This window comes from Lactuca virosa, chromosome 5 (assembly GCF_052849685.1).
Source record: "Lactuca virosa cultivar CGN04683 chromosome 5, Lactuca_virosa_CGN04683_v6, whole genome shotgun sequence".
Taxonomy (NCBI): Eukaryota; Viridiplantae; Streptophyta; class Magnoliopsida; order Asterales; family Asteraceae; genus Lactuca; species Lactuca virosa.
Genome location: NC_136430.1, coordinates 412,746,162 through 412,765,552, shown reverse-complemented (window position 1 = coordinate 412,765,552; position 19,391 = coordinate 412,746,162).

The window sequence follows — 19,391 nt, the reverse complement described above, 5'->3', positions numbered from 1 at the left end:
AAACCTATTCTTATGCAACCTTAAAAACAAGCGATTCTCCCCCACTTGGACTCGATTGCACTCTTCCAATCTACCAAAAGTTGATGGAGTCCCAATCCATCTCACAACCTTACAATTCAACTTGTCATCAACCATGAATTTCAAGAACTAGCATTCCATTAACAGACAGCCTTAGCGATCACACACATTCCAAACCCATATGAATGCTTCTTGAAATCTCAACGAGCTCAATAATCCCAAGTACTTCCCACAATACTACTCCAGATCCTTAAGCCACCTCAGCTCGGAGCATAGACTATAACCCTTAATCGGAATGGACGGATCAACAATTCAACAACTCTCCTGCCAAAGGATTGATGTATTCAAAGTTTTCCAAAAGCTACCATTCGATTTCTGCTGACAATTACAATGGCGAAAATAACCCATGCGAAAAACACTTTCCCATTACTTAAGAGTAATATGTTACCACTGCTCAATCCCTACATGGTAGCAGTCGATAACCTGAGCTTACAATAGCTAACTTTCCTTGACCAGCCAAACCTAGCGCTTATACCTTCCAAGTCCAGATGATCATTCTCAATACCTTACCGAATTCAAAGATCCTAAGGCACTTATCGCTGAATCCACTACAAGTCCTTGGTGACTGATCGGTTGATGAGGGACAATATCTCAATATCGAACAAGTACCTAATCCGTTCAACCACTTCCTTGCACTTAGAGAAATCCCAAAGCAACCTGCAGCTGACCTTGCTTTGAAGGTGTAAACTTGAAAACTACCGATCCTACATCTATTGTAACATCCCGTTGATAAGGTACTTCTAATTTTAACCCTATAATTTAATTATGTTGTATTTTGGTCCCTAAGTTCAAGAAAGTGTGCAAAAGGAGCCCTAGTGGCATTTTCGTAAATATGCCTTGGGGGAGTACGCCATACGTACGCGTGTACGCTGAGCGTACTAGCGCGCGCCCTAGTACGATGGGCGTACATGTTGTACGCTGGGCATACTTTCCAGATTTGGAATACCTAATTTTTAGGGTTTAGTTCATATTTAAACACCCTTATGGCTTCATTTCCCCTCACCTCATAATCCTCCATCCCTCTTGACACGTTTTGCAACCCTAGTTCACATTGAGAAACCATTCCAAGCCTAAGAGTGTGTGTTTTGTGCTTAGAAGAAGAAGGAAGGAAGCAAGCTCATCTTGGAAGAGTGAAGCACTTTGGCTCTGGGGTTTCTACATCATTTGCAACCTTTCTAAGGTATAAAGCTTGCAACTTTACCCCTTTATCATATAGATATAGATTTGGATGTCTTTATGAAGCTTTTTGGTCCCAAAATGTTAGATCTTGAGCATGGCATGTTCTAGACCATTAAGTTGTCCTTTCATGCCCTAGGAGGTGTCTTAAGTCATAAAAATGAAGTCCAAATGGTTGGTTTTGTCCCATGCATGTGTTTGGAGGGTCTTAAGGCATTAAGATGTTGGGTTTTTATGGATTAAGCACTTATTGAGCATGCAAGGTCATAAAGTTGGAAATTTTATAACTCCTAATGATATTTTGACCTTGGATCTACTTTTGGACGTGTTAAGACGTTGTATTAAGCTCTTAATGGGCTAAAATGAAAGTTTGGGGGTTACGCCGTGCGTACATGGGAGTACGCCCTGCGTACACGGTCAACGACCCCATTTTTGGTCAAGAGGAGGAGTACACCCAGCGTAGCTCCAGAGTACGCCCAACGTATGCTTGCCGAGTTGACTCGATTGAGTTGACTCAGATAGGTTGACTCGGTTGGGTTATCTCAGTTGATTTATGGATTTTGACCAGTTTGACCTTGACTTTGACCAAGTTTGACCTTAAGGGTATTTTGGGATTTTAAAGGAAATTGGTCATTTGGTTGGAATAGTGTCAGTTAGAGAGCTGAGATTCAGAGTCGAGACCTCATAAGCTTTTGTCCAATTTATGAGGTGAGTTTTCCTCACTGTACTTGCAGGTCGAAGGCACCAAGGCCAACCCTTTGGATTTGATATCTTGTTATGTATGTTATCATGTTGTAGTGATTTGTTAGATTGGTATCTTGGTATATAGGATGATGCTATGCTTAGTGATCTGTAGATCTGCCTCACTGTTTGTAGATTGTTATTATATGTTATCTGTTATATGTGCACATATTTGGTCGGTGGTTGAGGCTTTACTACTTTGTGTGTAAGCCAACAGGCCAGGGGCATACTAACCCGATGGTTGATTGGGATTGGGGGTATTCCATCCCGAGGATGATATGGCCCGCTGTAGATTGGCATTCCAACCCGATGGTTGATAGGCATGGGGTATTCCAACCCTATGGTTGACTGGACCCATAGTATATTGGCATTCCAACCCGATGGTTGATTGGGCCTGGGGGTATTCCAACCTGATGGTTGATTGGACCCGACATGTTGTTATTGTATATGTTATCTGTTTATGTGTTGGTACTTTGGGGGATCTCACTAAGCGTTGGCTAACAGTTTTGGATATGTTTCAGGTACTTCAGATGACCGCGGGAAGGCGAAGGCGTGACCGTGCACATCCTCATGTTTATGACTTGTGATTTTGGGAGACTCTGATGTTGAAAATGTCTTGAAAACTATGATTGTAAACAATTTATGAATTTGGGTTGGTTTTTAAAAGTTTAAATTTCTTGTGATTTTTATGGGTGTCACACCTATGACCGAACCCATTCCTAATTATCTTAAAACCATGAGCACCTCTACATATTCTTAATTCAAACCCGACTTGCCCACCTTGCAGATCTCTTGAATTCTCGTTGATACCACTAAAGATATGACCGACTGCTGGTCTCCCATGTGGAATACTCACACCTCTTTTAAACACGGCCCGAAGTATGCAAAAAGGCATATGACAACTTTCCAGATAAAATAACTATATTACTCATACATGTGCTTCCATTCTTAGATAATCAGGGCATAACATTTCACACACACCATTACATAATTATTAGCATAATGATTTAAGGGTGAAAGAGAAAGATACAATACATACTCAAAGTGTCTCAGGATTCTGCTCCCCCTTCCTACAGAAGTACGTAAAATGGAACCTGAGCTGCCCTAATCACTAAACGTGGGCAATTTACTCTGATATGACCTTGCTGATGACAAATATAACACAGTTCTACTTCCAGGGTGCACTATTGGCGAAGGTGGCCCCTCCATCCGCACATGCCGCATTTAGACTCATGGGTTCCTCCACTGTTAGCACAAATGTTATGGCCTCTCAGATCTCTATCACCAGGCATGACAACATCAAACTGCTCATATGATGTTAGGAAAGTCGGATCATGAGTCCGCCTCCTCTTCACCAGTTTCCTCTCCAAACTAAGCTCCTGCTCATGAGTCACCTCGACAATCCCATCAACGACATGAATGGCCGAGATCCGATTCTTGAACCTAGTAACCAGTCTGTCAGTTACGCGCCCAATGATGTCGAATAACTCCTCTTGTAAATCTCGTGAAACCTCAATGGCAATCCAATCATGTAATTAATCCCCCGGAAGGCATGATGAATAATCCACCTTTGATCCCTCATGACAATAGCTAATAATAGGATCCTCCTTCTCAAAAGATTCTAGGGCTCCACTAGCCTTGAGATCCTGATGGGCCCCCAAACGTCCTGCTACAATCTCGGACTAAAAAGCCCCAAGAAGATCATCCAAGAGTTCCATGATCCCCTCCTTGACCGTACCAAAGATTACTGGAGTCTGCTCCAAAATATCGTAGGTAATCTCCGACGAGATGAACTCCTGCATCCGCTCATTAATCGGTTCGGTACCTGCACCAGATCCTGAACCAGAACCTGAACCTCCTCCACGAGTGTTCATTACCATTCTGAAAAAAATCATACAAATGATCAAAACATACCCAAAAATCCCCATCCCATAGGTTTCCTAGATTCTCTAATAATCTCCTCAATTCGCGTATATATCCTATGCTTTCATTAGTACGGGCCTAATACTACCTTCCACACCTATCCATACTTTACTCAAGAATTATCTCGAACCCTCTAGGTCACCTTCTCAAACTGATACCCCAATTACTTGCTAACAACACAACTAAGCCCACTGAAGCACTTCCTAGGCCTTCCTAGGTTTCCAACCTCACCCTGCCATCAAATACCGAAGAGCTCCCACTAATACCAGTTAACTACCTCATGAATATAATCACATGCCACATAGATTATATAATCCTTCGAGTAACAGACTCAACCCTGCAAAGGTTAGACTCAAACAAGAGCTGCGCAATAGAGTAAAATCCATCACTCTGAGATTATTTAACCTTTACAACATGTGACTTGACATATTCACTTAATAGTTAACTCATATAACTAAGAGTTCCACAAAGCACAAAGCAAGCAGCATTCGTGTAGTAACACTCCAATCCATAGAATAACCAAAGAAAATTCAAGCTCACATACTACAACTCATGCTAGGAACTTCCACCCTCACTGTTGGTTGCCTTATGCATGCAAATTATACACAATACATGATCAAATAGACTATCAAATAAAAGAATCTACTGTAGGATCACAACCAAACGAGGAACACGAAATAAGGCCAAATCAATCATTCTAGGGCTATGTGATCCTAACCGTATATAATTTGAAAGCATACACTTAGCAATTACTGATTCCAATACATATTCCCACTCATATCATCCAATGCTTCCTAGGCTACAAGGCCTCACATATCTGGCCAATCTATCATGCAATTCCTGAAAGTATCCCAAGCCTTATCCTAGCATGCAAACATTCACATCATTTAACATATCAACATGTATGGGTATCACTTACTTGAGCTCGGCTGATTGCACGCATCGCACCCCATCTCTTTTATTAAAATCCCTTAATTAAAATCTTTCTTTTTATGGAAAATCTACAAAATCCTCGATTTGAGTTCAGACACACCTGAGAGTATTCCCGAATCCCTTAAACGAAGGCTCTGATACCAACTTGTAACATCTCAAAAATACGGATATTTTTTTTTAAATTCGTTCAAAAAACACGATAATCATATCAAACAGTCGAAATTGTATCATAGTAACATTTTATTAGAGTACAAATTCCCAAAATCTCATAATGCGGGAAATCATAGGTGGATGTAGTACGATCAGGTCGGGCCCTTCCCCTTCGAGCTGAAAGTACCTGAAACATAAAATGAAAACCATAAGCACAAAGCTTAGTGAATTCCCTCAAAATACTCCATACCATACGAACATACAGTCAAGCATATCTGGGTGCTTGCAGTCCCCTTCGGTCTATTTCAACTGGATACAATCAAGCATATCTTAGTACTTGCAATGCCCTCCGGTCTATTTCAACCGCATACAATCAAGCATATCTTCGTACTTGCAATCCCCTTCGGTCTATTTTAACAAGATACCAGGTCTATTTCACCCCTACCACTACCATATAATATCATGACAAAAGAATCACAGAAACATCAAACAATTACATGCATAATAGGCAATTATCACGAAGACAATCATCATACTAGAAGCATAAATTAATGGGCCGACATTGGTGCCTTCGACCCACATGTACAGTTAAGGGAACTCACCTCAGACTGAAGGTATCAAATCAAACTCGAGCGGCTGACTCGCGAAATCCCCTTCTTAATTCACAAGTATAAAACCTTACTTAGAAATTAGGTCAATAATCTAACCCCGACAGTTCAAACCCTAATTATTGACTTAAAGCAAAATGTTTCTTCACTCTTGCCTCATTGCCCCCCACCCCCCAACGCCCAAATGCAAACTAGCCCAAAAAAGGCATTCCAAACCCAACTATAAGGCCCTAAGGCCCAATAGGCCCAAGAGCTCCTAAAATGGCTTAAAGCCCATAAATGTCCTGCTACTATGGGTAGGCCTGAGGCCCAAACCTAAACAAGTCAAAAAGCCCAACAAACTCGAGCCCAAAAATCTATTAAGCCCACAAACTGCATATGCACGGCGTACATGGATCGTACGCCCGGCGTACGTTGATGATCCATAATCGGGGCACTAGCCTAGTACGCGCAACGTACTAGTCAATCAGCCCCAAAATGCTCCAAAGTCTTAACCCATTAAGCTTTAACGTCCAAAACTTAGATCCAAGCTCATAAAAGTGTATTAAGCCATAAAGTTTCAGACTTTATGCTTTTTCATGCCTCATTGGGACACAAACCATGAATGAAGCCTTCTATCTCTCTTAAGTGGTCACCAATTCATGCATGGTTGAGTCTTAACCTTCAAGATATGACTTTTATGACTTCATGCACCCCTAAGAGTCCAAAAGGACAACTTAAATGGTCTGGAGTAGCCCATACTCCAAAAGACCAAGCTATGGGACCAAAAGATGCTAAGATCTTCCCTAAACCTAGATGCTAAGATCTTCCCTAAACCTAGATCTAAGCTTAGAATGAACAAGTTTCATACTTTATACCTCCAATGAGTTAGAAATGATGCACAAACTCTGGATCTACAAGCTTCTTCTTCTCCTTTGCTTTTCCTCAAGCTTCCTTCTTCTTTAAAACCACAAAAGAAAACCAAAAAACTCTTTTTAAGCAAAAAAATGCACTCAAGATGGCTAGGGTTTTGAGATTAGCACTAAAAGGCAGTGGGGGTTGAAAAGGTGATGAACTTGAAGGACTTAATGATAAATAGGATGCAAACCCTAAAAATTAGTAATTTCCACTGGATTAAGTATGCCCATCGTACGCATGGATACGCCCAGCGTATGAAGGGATCACCCATGATCACTTGGTCTAGTACGCCTAACGTACAACTATGTACGCCCAACATACTAGACTACCCTATAGCCCTTCTATCTTCCGAATTCCATAACTTCTTCATTCTAACTCCGATTTCGATGATCCTTATATCCACGAAAAGGTAATGAGAAGCTCTACAATACTACCAACTATTCTTCGCCTTAAAACATCTTGAACTTAAATCCAAAATTCATGAAAAGCCCACACCATCATTTTACAATTATACCCCTAGGCTCCAAAACCCAAACCGAACACTCGGCAACCACAACCTACATTATCCACCATCAAATAGGCCTAAACCTCTCTTTCCCAAGGCCCGAAGCCTTTTGATACTTGATCTTTGGATCACGACCCTGAATTATGGAACGACCTGAAACAAGGTGTTACAAATCATGCATTACATTACATGGAGTTGTATTCTGTTTGAAAGTATGTTTATGCGCTTGTATTTTATTCAAAAGATTTCAAATGGATTAGATGGGGATTAAAACGACTAAATGATCTGTTTCCAAACCTATGTATCTCACAAGACAATAGTCTTACATATTCAATTTTTATTATAAATAAAATAACATGTGTTCGAGTATGAAGGAAATTAATAGTGACATAGACTACTAGCATGGATCTTTTAGACTATAAGACATATTTTGAGAACTTAGAATTTGAAATATGTTGGGTTTTATGTACTCTAACATTCCTATGGTGCACATACAACCATAATGCTTTGGATCTAAGTTCTCTCTAATTATACATGCAACATTGTTTTCCAAAGCATGAAGCCTAAACTAGCATACAAAATTTGATACATGAATCATAAAACTAGTTAGAAGATTACCTTTTTATGTAGCTAGTGAGACTTTGGCCTTATGAGAACTTAGCACCCCAAGTGTTGTGCCTCAAACAAGTCACAAACACCAATAAACAACTAGATGTATATGAGAGAGATTTAGGAGACTAGAAATCAGATTCTACTTCTTAGAATGCAAGGTGTCACCGATTTTAGTTTATGAATACACACACACACACACACACATATATATATATATATATATATATATATATATATATATATATGTGTGTGTGTGTGTGTGTGTAGAATATCATGGGTCATGTGTAACCCTAATCCATACCCATAAGCTTATGATTCACCCATTTGATTTGGATAAATACTTCATGGATTAACCCATAAGCCTATCACAAATCAAACCATGGATCCTTAGCCCAACTCAGATGTATCAATTTAATTAGTCTCTTTTGATCACTAAATTAATTCTAAATTAATTCTTGATCAATACTAATTAAATAATATGATTCCTCAATTAATATATTATACTTATAATATATTAATAAATCATAAATAACCTCTTACTCAAATATCCATCTATCAAATTATTCTGGTGAAGGCAACCCGAAATGGACCATGCTACTACCGGGTCAAGTACATACCAATTGTAGTTATGGACTTAGACACCTAATCCAACAGTCTCCCACTTGGATAAGTCTAATAAGTATAATTGCTAATGCAACTTAAAATCCGACTAGCAATCGTAGCTTTGAAAAAGCCGTTGTCGCACTCTAATGTGTCCATTAGATAAGTGATCATATAATCCTCTATTCTACAAGATATCTTGTGGACAAAGACATGGAATTAAAGTCATACTCATTGTCCAACATTTTGTTTCCCAATTTCTGATTTGTCTTACATAGAACTTAATTGAACACATCAATTGAGTCCTAACCGGGCCCGACACATAAGTCAAAACAAAATCATCGAGGGGCCCAAGATATCGCTTTTAATCCTCTTAGGATAAAAGGAACAGATAAACCTCGACTTATATGCTTGTACTAATCACTCATTAAATCATACATAACAACACGTTTTATAACATCGAGTTACCGATGCGTTTTCGCACTATCAATGTACAACCAACTCATAATCAAAAACTCATATATATTAGTTTGAAGACTATATGATATTATCATCTCACAATAACTCATGATAAATTCCATGAAGTGATTCATGACAGTCTACTTTCATAACCTACTTCCAAAGTATGATCGACTGTGGACAATTTGAATAATTTTATTATTCTAGAAGTCAAAACATGCAAAATGAAACAATAGTAAACAATTGACACAAGATAGTAACTTTACTTATAAATAAAACTTCTGTTATTCAATCATCAAATGTCAATTACATTTTAGCTATTACAAGTTTCTACATGTCTATCTAATCATTAAAACTGATATCCTCCTTCAGCGCGATTCTCCTAGCGTGCTGCAAGTGCTTGACCCTACTCAGTCCCTTCGTAAGGGGATCTGTTGGGTTTTCCTCTGATGATACCCCCTTCATTACGAGGAGTCCTTCTTCTATTTGATGTCTTATGAAGTGATATTTTCTGTCGATGTGCCTGGATCTGCCATGATCCCTTGGTGCCTTGGCTAAGGCTACCACACCCTCGTTGTCACAGAAAATCTCCATAGGCTCCTTGACTGCTGGTACAACTCCAAGGTCTCCGATGAAGTTCTTTATCCATATCGCCTCCTTCGATGCTTCACTTGCTGCTATATACTCTGATTCGCACGTTGAATCAACTACAGTCTCCTGTTTGAAACTTTTCCAAGTTACTACACCACCATTTAGGGTAAATATCCAGCCTGACTGAGAGCGGAAATTATCTCTATCGGTTTGAAAGCCGGCGTCACTATACCCTGTCACTCTTAAGTCATCACTACCACTGAGGGTAAGGATCCAATCCTTAGTCCTCCGCAGGTACTTTAGAATGTTCTTTACCGTAGTCCAGTGAGCTTTACCAGGATTCCCTTGATATCTACTAACCACGCTCAAAGCAAAGGCTACATCAGGGTGAGTACATGTCATAGCATACATGATCGAGCCAACATCAGAAGCATATGGTATTCGACTCATTTCTTCTATCTCAGCATCTGTACTTGGACTCTGAGTCTTACTCAGTTTGGTATTGCTCTAGATAGGTAGTTCTCCTTTCTTGGATTCCTCCATGCTGAAACGTTTCAACACTTTGTCCAAGTAGGTAGTTTGACTAAGTCCTATTAGTCTTTTACTCCTGTTTCTCAATATCCTTATCCCTAGAATATAAGCAGCTTCTCCGAGGTCCTTCATAGCAAAACACTTCCCAAGCCAGTACTTAACCTCCTGCAAGGTTGGGATGTCATTTTCCTATGAGCAGTATGTCATCCACATACAACACCAGAAAGCTAACTATACTTCCACTAGCTTTGACATATACACATGACTCATCCTCGCTTCTCGAAAATCCAAACTCTTTGACTTTCTCATCGAAACAAAGATTTCATCTGCGAGATGCTTGTTTCAATCCATAAATGGATTTCTCAAGCTTACACACTCTATTAGGGTACTTTGCATTGACAAAACCCTTTGGCTGATTCATGTAAACATATTCAGCCAACTTCGCATTAAGGAAAGCGGTTTTGACATCCATTTGCCATATTTCATAATCATGAAATGCAACTATGGCTAGCATAACCCTTATAGATTTAATCTTGGCCACTGGTAAGAAGGTCTCATTATAGTCAACTCCAGGAGTTTGAGTAAAGCCCTTCGCAACCAATCGTGCCTTATAAGTGTGTACTTTCCCATCCATGTCGGTCTTCTTCTTGAAGATCCATTTGTACCCAACTGTCTTACGGCCTGGTACATTGTCAACCAAGTTCCAAACTTGATTGTCATACATGGACTGAATCTCGTTCTCCATTGCCTCCTTCCAATTAGCAGACTCGGGGCCTGCCATGGCTTCCTTGTAGTTGTTAGGTTCATCCAAATTTACCAGTGTGTTATCACTGATAAATGTATCACCTTCAGTAGTAATATGGAAACCATAAAACTCAGGTGTATTTCTAACTCTACTGGAACGCCTCAGAGGTAAGGGCTCGTCAATTGGTTCAACTGGAGTTTCCTACTCAGGTTGAGCGCTAGTGTTTGAGGTTCCATCATCACTTAACTCTTGAAGCTCTTCAAGGTCAATTTTCCTCCCACTGTCCTCCTGGCATATGAGTTCTCTCTCATGGAAAACCTGTAACAACCCAAAAATTTACTAAAAATTTAAACTTTTCAAAACCAATCCGGGTAAATAAGATTATTCAAACATCAACATAGTTCACAAATTGTTTTCAAAATGATTTCATATCGGAGTTCCGAGAAATCCCAAATCATAAAATGTGAGGATGTGTATGTCACGCCTTCGCCTTGCCATGGTCACCTGAAGTACCTGAAACAAAATCAATAAATGTAAGCTCGAAGGCTTAGTGAGTTACCTCCAAAATACCAACATATACTACCCAGCAAAATAATAACAAACATCATGTATAATGAGCCTTCAGCATGACTGGACCGCCTCCTCAGGGCCTACAGCCTATCTGGACCGCTCCCGAGCCTTCGACATGACTGGACCGCCTCGCATGGCCTACAACCTATCCGGACCGCTCGCCGGGCCTTTGGCCTGACTGGACCGCCTCCTCAGGGCCTACAACCTATCCGGACCGCCCCGAGTATGCTTGCCTACAACACGAAGCAGGACCGCCTTAACCCAACCCCTAAACAAACAATCATGTGCACATGGATAACATACAAACAATAGCATGCATATAACAGTCAAACCGATCTAACAGATCACAAGCATAGCAATGATCCTATAACCAGGACACCAACCTAACAGGTCACTAACATAGCATCCTAACTACCAGGATGTAAATCAGTAGGCATATCATATAATAATCCGAATACAATTCATAAAGGGTCGGCCTTGGTGCCTTAGACCCTGTTGATATAGTGAGGATAACTCACCTGACACTGCTGAAGTCCCGCAGATAAAACTCCAGCTGCTGGTTGACAGATTCCCAAACTGTCAACATCAAACAATACCCAATTAATAATTGGGTTCCAAGCCCAAGGTCCAACTCACACTACAAAACCCAATAGTCAAGTAACGGGCCAAAGCCCAACACATGGCCCAATTTTCCAAATTGGGCCCTACCCTTCACATCGGCCTTACCCATTAGGCCCAACCATCTCTCCTGGTCCAAATACTTGGCATACTAATGGCCCAATCTCTCATAAACATAAAGGCCCCATTTTGGCCCATCTATGGCCCAAATTTCCAAATTAGGCCCCAATCCTCACATGGGCCTTATCCTAAAGCCCATCTAATTATTTTGGTCCATTAACTTGTTCTTGGATAACCCATCTATAGTCCAACCACCAAACCACCAAAACCCTATAGGAAGGCTCAACTCAAGGCCCAAGCGAAACATAGGGTCTTCACATGAAATGACAATTAGGGTTAAGTGTTCCTACTTAACCCATTAAGGACTTAATCCATTAAGTCCATTATTGCCTTAGGTTTATTTGCCAATGATTATAATTTATTATTTTAAGTTCATTAAATAATTCACGGCTGTGTGTCCCGATCAATTCCCAAAAATTAGGGTTTTCCAAACCCTAATTAGGGTTTCCTACCCAGTATTAGTCCATTAATCAATTGGTTGGGCTTTTAGGTCACTTAGGGCTGGCCCATTAGGGTTTCATTGGGCCCACTAGGGTTTATTAGGCCCATTAGGGTTTTAGTCCCTTGTACAAACATCCCAAACGAGTCACGATACGAACGAGGCACACCGCCACCCAACACGGCGGCCGGTGGCGGCAGGAGGCGGCAGCCACCACCTTACGGTCGTGGTTACGAATTTTCTTTTGATTATTACCACATTATTACAACTTTACAATGCAATCTCAAATAACACACACACCCACGATTAGTCACACACACACTAAATCACACACAGCCACCTCACACGGTGGCTGGTGGTGGCAGAAGAGCAGCATCCGGCCGACAGCCACCATGGTTGGCTGTCATGGTGGTTCCAACCATTTTCCGGCCAACCCAAAAACGCATACACACGTGAAAAACACCCACCGCAGCTCTTCATCGGTCTTGAAGGAGGTTGACGCTGGCAGCACTAGCGGCGGCGACGGCGTGCACCCGAAATGGCAGACAACAGCGACAGCTATCGACGACTGTGGCTTGCACACATAAAAAAAAACGCACCTGCTTCATTCGACCCTGCTACAGAAACCCTCACGCATCATCTTTGCGATTCCACGAACCCAACCACCAACCTACGGTGGCATGCAGCGGACGGAGGAGGTCAGCCTCCAGACGATAGTGGTGATGCGGCCATCGGGAAGGAAATGGAGATGGAAGAAGGTGGTTCGAACCCACCAAGCACAGCAGCAGCAACAGCGAAGAGCCAACAACTCTTGTCCTCGTCGGCAGCTCCATCTTCAATGGCATCGGCGCAGCGGCGGCTGTGGGTAAGAACCCGACAGCGTTGGAGGATTCCCCGCTAGCCCCTGATGGTCTTCCGTTTCTCTGATCATGGAGGAGGTCGTCGTTGGTCTTGGTTGATCGGAACAGGCGAAGGGCCGGACGATGGAGGAAGGAGGGGTGGCGGCTGTAACATAAAGTGGGAGTTAGGGTTAGGGTTGCAAGGTGACGGGGATAGCACGGGTTATATACCCGGTTCTCAAACATAATCCCATAATAGCATAAATAGCCCCTCCTTGTATTATTCCTTTCAAAACAAACCCTTAATTTACAATCTAATCCCTCCCTTCTGAAAATCCTTACATATTAAGTCCAAGTAATTACCATATGGCCCCTCCATGACCAATTATTTTCAACTTAGGTACGCAATTTACCCTTTTAGCCCCAGCTATTCAAGATCCTTTCAAATTAAGTCCAATATTATACTTTAACCTCCGAATTAACATTCCGATAATTATTAATTGATTTTGGACTATAATATTATAAATAATAATAAAATTACATTTCGGGGTTCCGGATTTATTCTATTTAAAACGGGATGTTACAAAACCTCTCTCCTCGCAACGAAGACAACATTGTCACTCGGTCTATAGAAAAGATATCCAAAGGATTTCTGTGGGTAGCCGATGAAAATACATCGCTCACTACGAGGTTCGAGCTTGTCGTGAGTCTCTCATCTTAAGAAAGCCTGCAACCCCAAACGTTGATGTAGTCTAATGAGGGAACCTTCCCTGTCCATATTTCGTGAGGTGTTTTGGTAACCTTTTTAGTTAGGACTAGATTAAGTATATGGGCGGCAGTCTCTAAGGCATACCCCTAGAATGAGATAGGTAACGAATTTCGAATCATCATGGAATGAACCATGTCCAACAAGTTTCGATTGCGCATCTCAGCCACATCATTAAGCTGTGGTGTCCTAGGTGGCTTCAATTGTGAAACAATTCCATATTCCTTAAGATAGTCGTGGAACTCGATACTAAGATACTCTCCTCCACGATCGGATCAAAGCATCTTTGTCTTCCTGCCCAATTGATTCTCCACTTCTTGCTTAAACTCTTTGACCTTTTCAAAGGCTTCTTACTTATGCTTGATTAAGCAGACATACCCATATCTACTATAATCATCAGTAAAAGTCACATATAAACGGTTAGCATTCCTTGTGGCAGTTCTGAAGGGTCCACACACATCGGTGTGTATGAGATCCAACAGACCCTCACCCCTTCCACAAGAACCAATGAAGGGTGACTTGGTCATCTTTCCAAGCAAACAAAATTCACAAGTGTCATCTGGCTTTAAGTCAAATGACTCCAAAACTCCATCCTTTTGGAGTTGGGCTATGCGCTTCTTGTTGACATGTCCAAGACGAAAATGCCATAAGGATGCTTTGTCCAAACCATTGGACGAACCGATATGCAATACATTATTTCCTAAGTTATCAACAACCATCACAGTTTCATATATGCCATTACAAGGCAATGCTTCAAAATAAAGTACATCATTAAAATAAGTATTAAAACCACCATTTTCATTATTAAAAGAAAAGTTAAAACCTTGTTCATACAAACCGTGAAAGGAAATAATATTCATCGCCATATCAGACGAGTAGAAACATTTATTCAATTCTAATTTTAAACCATTACTAAGCAATAAAGAATAAACTCGAATCTTGGTGACAGGTGACTTTTTCCTATTCCCCATGATCAAGTTCATCTTCCCGTGCTCCACATCCCTACTTTCTTTTAGTCCCTGCAAATCAGAACAAATGTGAAAACCACATCTTGTATCAAGGGCACAAGAATTAGCAAGTGATGAGTTATTAGACAGAATATTGTAAATATCTGCGAAGGAGGGTTTGATCTTCCCATCCTTTATGTCCTGCAAGTATTTGGGGCAGCTTCGGTTCCAGTGCCCTTTTTCATGACAATGGAAACACTCTTCTTCCTTTGGGTTTGAGGAGGGTATAGCAGGACCACCTTTGGACCCACTAGAAGAGGATCCAACATAGGACTTTCCCTTGTGGCTCTTTGAGGAAGCTTTCCTTTTCTTTCCCTTCCCATGTGCAATTGCCAAGACATGGGCAGTAGCAGTAGGAGTAGTAACAACAAATTTTCCTTTAAGACTACTTTCAGCAGACCTTAAAAGGCCTTGAAGCTTGCTTAGAGTGACCTCCTCCTTGTTCATATGATAGGTCATACGAAACTGATCATAACAAGGAGGTAAAGAGTTTAGAATGATATCTATGACCAACTCTTCATTGAAGTTAACATTCAACTTCAGCAAGCGGTCCATAAACCTTTGCATCTTTTGCAAGTGGGCCGTGATGGACTCTCCATCCTTCATTTTGGTAGTAATCATGGAGGCTATGATTTCATATCTTTCCTATCGTGCACTTTGATGGTACATTTCCATCAAATCTTGATGCATTTCATCAGGCCAGAAGTCCTCATTGAGGACTTCTGATTCTCAGCAGTCATGGTAGCAATCATAATACACGACACTTTGGTCGCGTCCCTCTCATGGGCCTTGTATTCATCAATATGTTCGGGAGTAGCAGAAGATTCATCAATCTCCTTAAGCTCTTTATCGAGAACATATTCTTTGTCCTCGTAGCGAATGGCCATTCGGATGTTTCGAATCCAATCATTAAAATTTGTTCCATCGAAGATGACCCTCCCACATAAGTTCATGAGGGAGAAAGAGCCGGAAGGGATTGGGTTTGAAGTAGACATCTAAGAAGAAAGACAAAGTTTAGATTAGATAAGGATTCTTAATACAACACCCAAAATGAAATATTAAGGCTAGGACCCAACACACTATTTTACAATTCGGAGAGGGATGTCGTAATCCAATTGTAAAATATTTGAAGGTAGGTAAATGACGATTTACCAATTTCCATCATGAAAAACGAAATAGATTATTAAGTTTTAAATGAATTGAATTTCCTAGATTCTTTTGAGATTCATTGAACTTTTCAATGGCATGTTTAAATCTCGATTACGCCCTTCACGTTTGTGACTAGGATACCGAGGATCACAAACAAGGTGTGAAGAACCATGCAAATTAGCTTGGTACTCTCAATGTTACAAATCACTTAATCAATGTGCTGGTTAACCACACACGCTCTATTGGTCCATGATTAACACCGAGCTACCCTTTGCCACATATTGTCAGTCTCAAATTAGTGTGACGGTTAACCACACACACTCCACTAACGACTTAACAAGGTGCAAAGTGAAATTTCATGGAATAGCACCATTTTCACATTTTTCCTAAAGTAACTAAGATTGGGAATTTATAAAAGTTTAGTTACTTTATAATTTCATTATACTTATTAATGAGAATTAATGTCTAATCCTACCCGTTCGGCTAACGACCCTCCACCAGTCAAGGAAGCGATGGGTGAAAGTGGACACCCATTAAACAACCATTTTATAGGCAGTAACCTTATACCCCCTTATAGACCGACTTCGTCAATGAGGCCTACTAACGGTAAGACTGACTTGTCTTATATATATATATATATATATATATATATATATATATATATATATATATATATATATATATATATATATATATATATATATATATATAAGCATTAAAATTTAATATTATAATAGTATAGGGTTGAATTTTAAACTTTTAAAATTCTAGGGTTTGGAATTAAAGTTTCATAAATGTAACTTTTCAAGTTCCAAAACTTAAGGGCAAGTTTTGTAACATGTCAAAACCTTTGATTTCCATAACTTATGGAATTATGGTTTCATTGATGAGACTTTTCCAATTCCATAACTTGAGGACAAGTTATGAACTTTACAAGACCTTTGGAATTTCATAACTTATGAGAATTAATGTTTCATAAATGATGACTTTTCACATTCCATAACTTGAGGACAAGTTATGGAACTCTTCAAGAAACACTTCTAGATCAAATTAACTAATCCAATTATCATATGATGATTATTTACCAACTTGACCTAATTTGATTCATATTACATGATAACTTCAAATTTTACAAATAACTAGTTTTTTCACAAATCAAGTAATTATCTTAAAATTTGATAACATGATGTTATTGGATGGGGATTAACATTACCATATCATTAAAATTGAATTTTATGAACCAAAATAGTTTGTGGTAATGTTCCTAATCCAAAACAGGCCAAAAACTCAAAGATTCTGCCATCAGATGCACCAACTCGTCGAGTGCCATACTGAACTCATCGAGTTCAAGGTAAACATCATCCAACTCGTCGAGTTTAATGATGGAATCGGCGAGTTGGCCCTGGCAGAATCCCGAAATGCAGTTTTTTCAGCTTTGAAAAATACACAATTACATCAATACAATAGAAAACACCCATGGCTCTGATACCACTGTTGGGTTTTATGTACTCTGACATTCCTATGGTTCACATACAACTCTAATGCTTTGGATCTAAGTTTTCTCTAATTATACATGCAACATTGTTTTCCAAAGCATGAAGCCTAAACTAGCATACAAAATTTGATACATGAATCATAAAACTAGTTAGAAGATTACCTTTTTATGTAGCTAGTGAGACTTTGGCCTTAAAATAACTTAGCACCCCAAGTGTTGTGCCTCAAACAAGTCACAAACACCAATAAACAACTAGATGGATATGAGAGAGATTTAGGAGACTTGAAATCAGATTCTACTTCTTAGAATGCAAGGTGTCACTGATTTTAGCTTATGAATATATATATATATATATATATATATATATATATATATATATATATATATATATATATGTGTGTGTGTGTGTGTGTGTATGTGTGTGTGTGTGTTTGTGTGTAGAATATCAAGGGTCATGTGTAACCTTAATCCATACCCATAAGCTTATGATCCATCCATTTGATTTGGATAAATACTTCATGGATTAACCTATAAGGCCATCACAAATCAAACCATGGATCATTAGCCCAACTCATATGTATCAATCTAATTAGTCTCTTTTGATCAGTAAATTAATTCTAAATTAATTCTTGATCAATACTAATTAAATAATATGATTCATCAATTAATATATTATACTTATAATATATTAATAAATCATAAATAACCTCTTACTCAAATATCCATCTATCAAATTGTTCCGGTGAAGGCAACCCGAAATAGACCATGCTACTATCGGGTCAAGTACATACTAATTATAGTTATGGGCTTAGACACCTAATCCAACAAAATCATCCTGTAGTACTTTGTATTTTGCAAAAGATGTAAAGTGTTATGAATGTTTTGTGTGTACTAGATTGTAATCCCCATGACATATATTCTCTTTCTTTAAGAAAAGAATTAATTTGGGACTAAATTATGCAATTATGAAACATTTGGGAAAGTCTAAATGAAAACAAATGTTGTTTTAAAATGGTATAAATATTAGGGTGTTACAAGTTCATATCAGAGTCATAGTTTAAGGAAATTAGGTTTGCACACATTTAGGATTAAATTGTGAGGAATAAGAAAAAAAACAGGTTGCTTTAGGAGTACAATTAGTCAAAAATATAGGACATATGTGCTTATTTGCTAGAGTTGCATAACTACGAAATGCCATGCTACTATAACACCCTGTTTCAAGTCGTTTCACAATTTAGGGTCGTGGCCTAAAGAGTAAGTATCATAAGCCTCTGGGCTTTAGGAAATAGAATTTTAGGCCTATTCAGACGTGGGTAATGTAGATTGTGTGATCCAAGAGTTCGGTTGTGCTTTGGAGTCTAATGGGTAAATGGGAAGTGGTGATTCTGAATTCTTTTATGAATTATGGATTTTAGTTCGATATGTTTTAAGTCAAAAGTACTTAGATAGGGCTATAGAGCTCCTCAATACCATTCCATTGATATAAATATCGTCGAAATTGGAGTTGAAACGAAGAAGTTATGACCGTTTGAAGTTTGGACGGTTTTGGGTTAAGCCGCGCACGCTGGGCATACGAGGAAGTACGTTGGGCATACTAGGGAATCCCTGAGTACGTTGGGCGTACTAGGGCATCCCTAGGTAAACTGTGCATACTAGGGCATCCCTGGGTACGCTGGACATACCAGGAGTACGCATGGCATATGCGATTAGTGCCGAAACCTTATTTTTGTGGTTTGATCCTTATTTAAGATCCTTAACTTCCCCATACCCATTCCATTCTCAGCCTCCACCTCTTCAACACCCTCCCAGGAAAAACATGACCCTAGTTTGAGCCCTTCG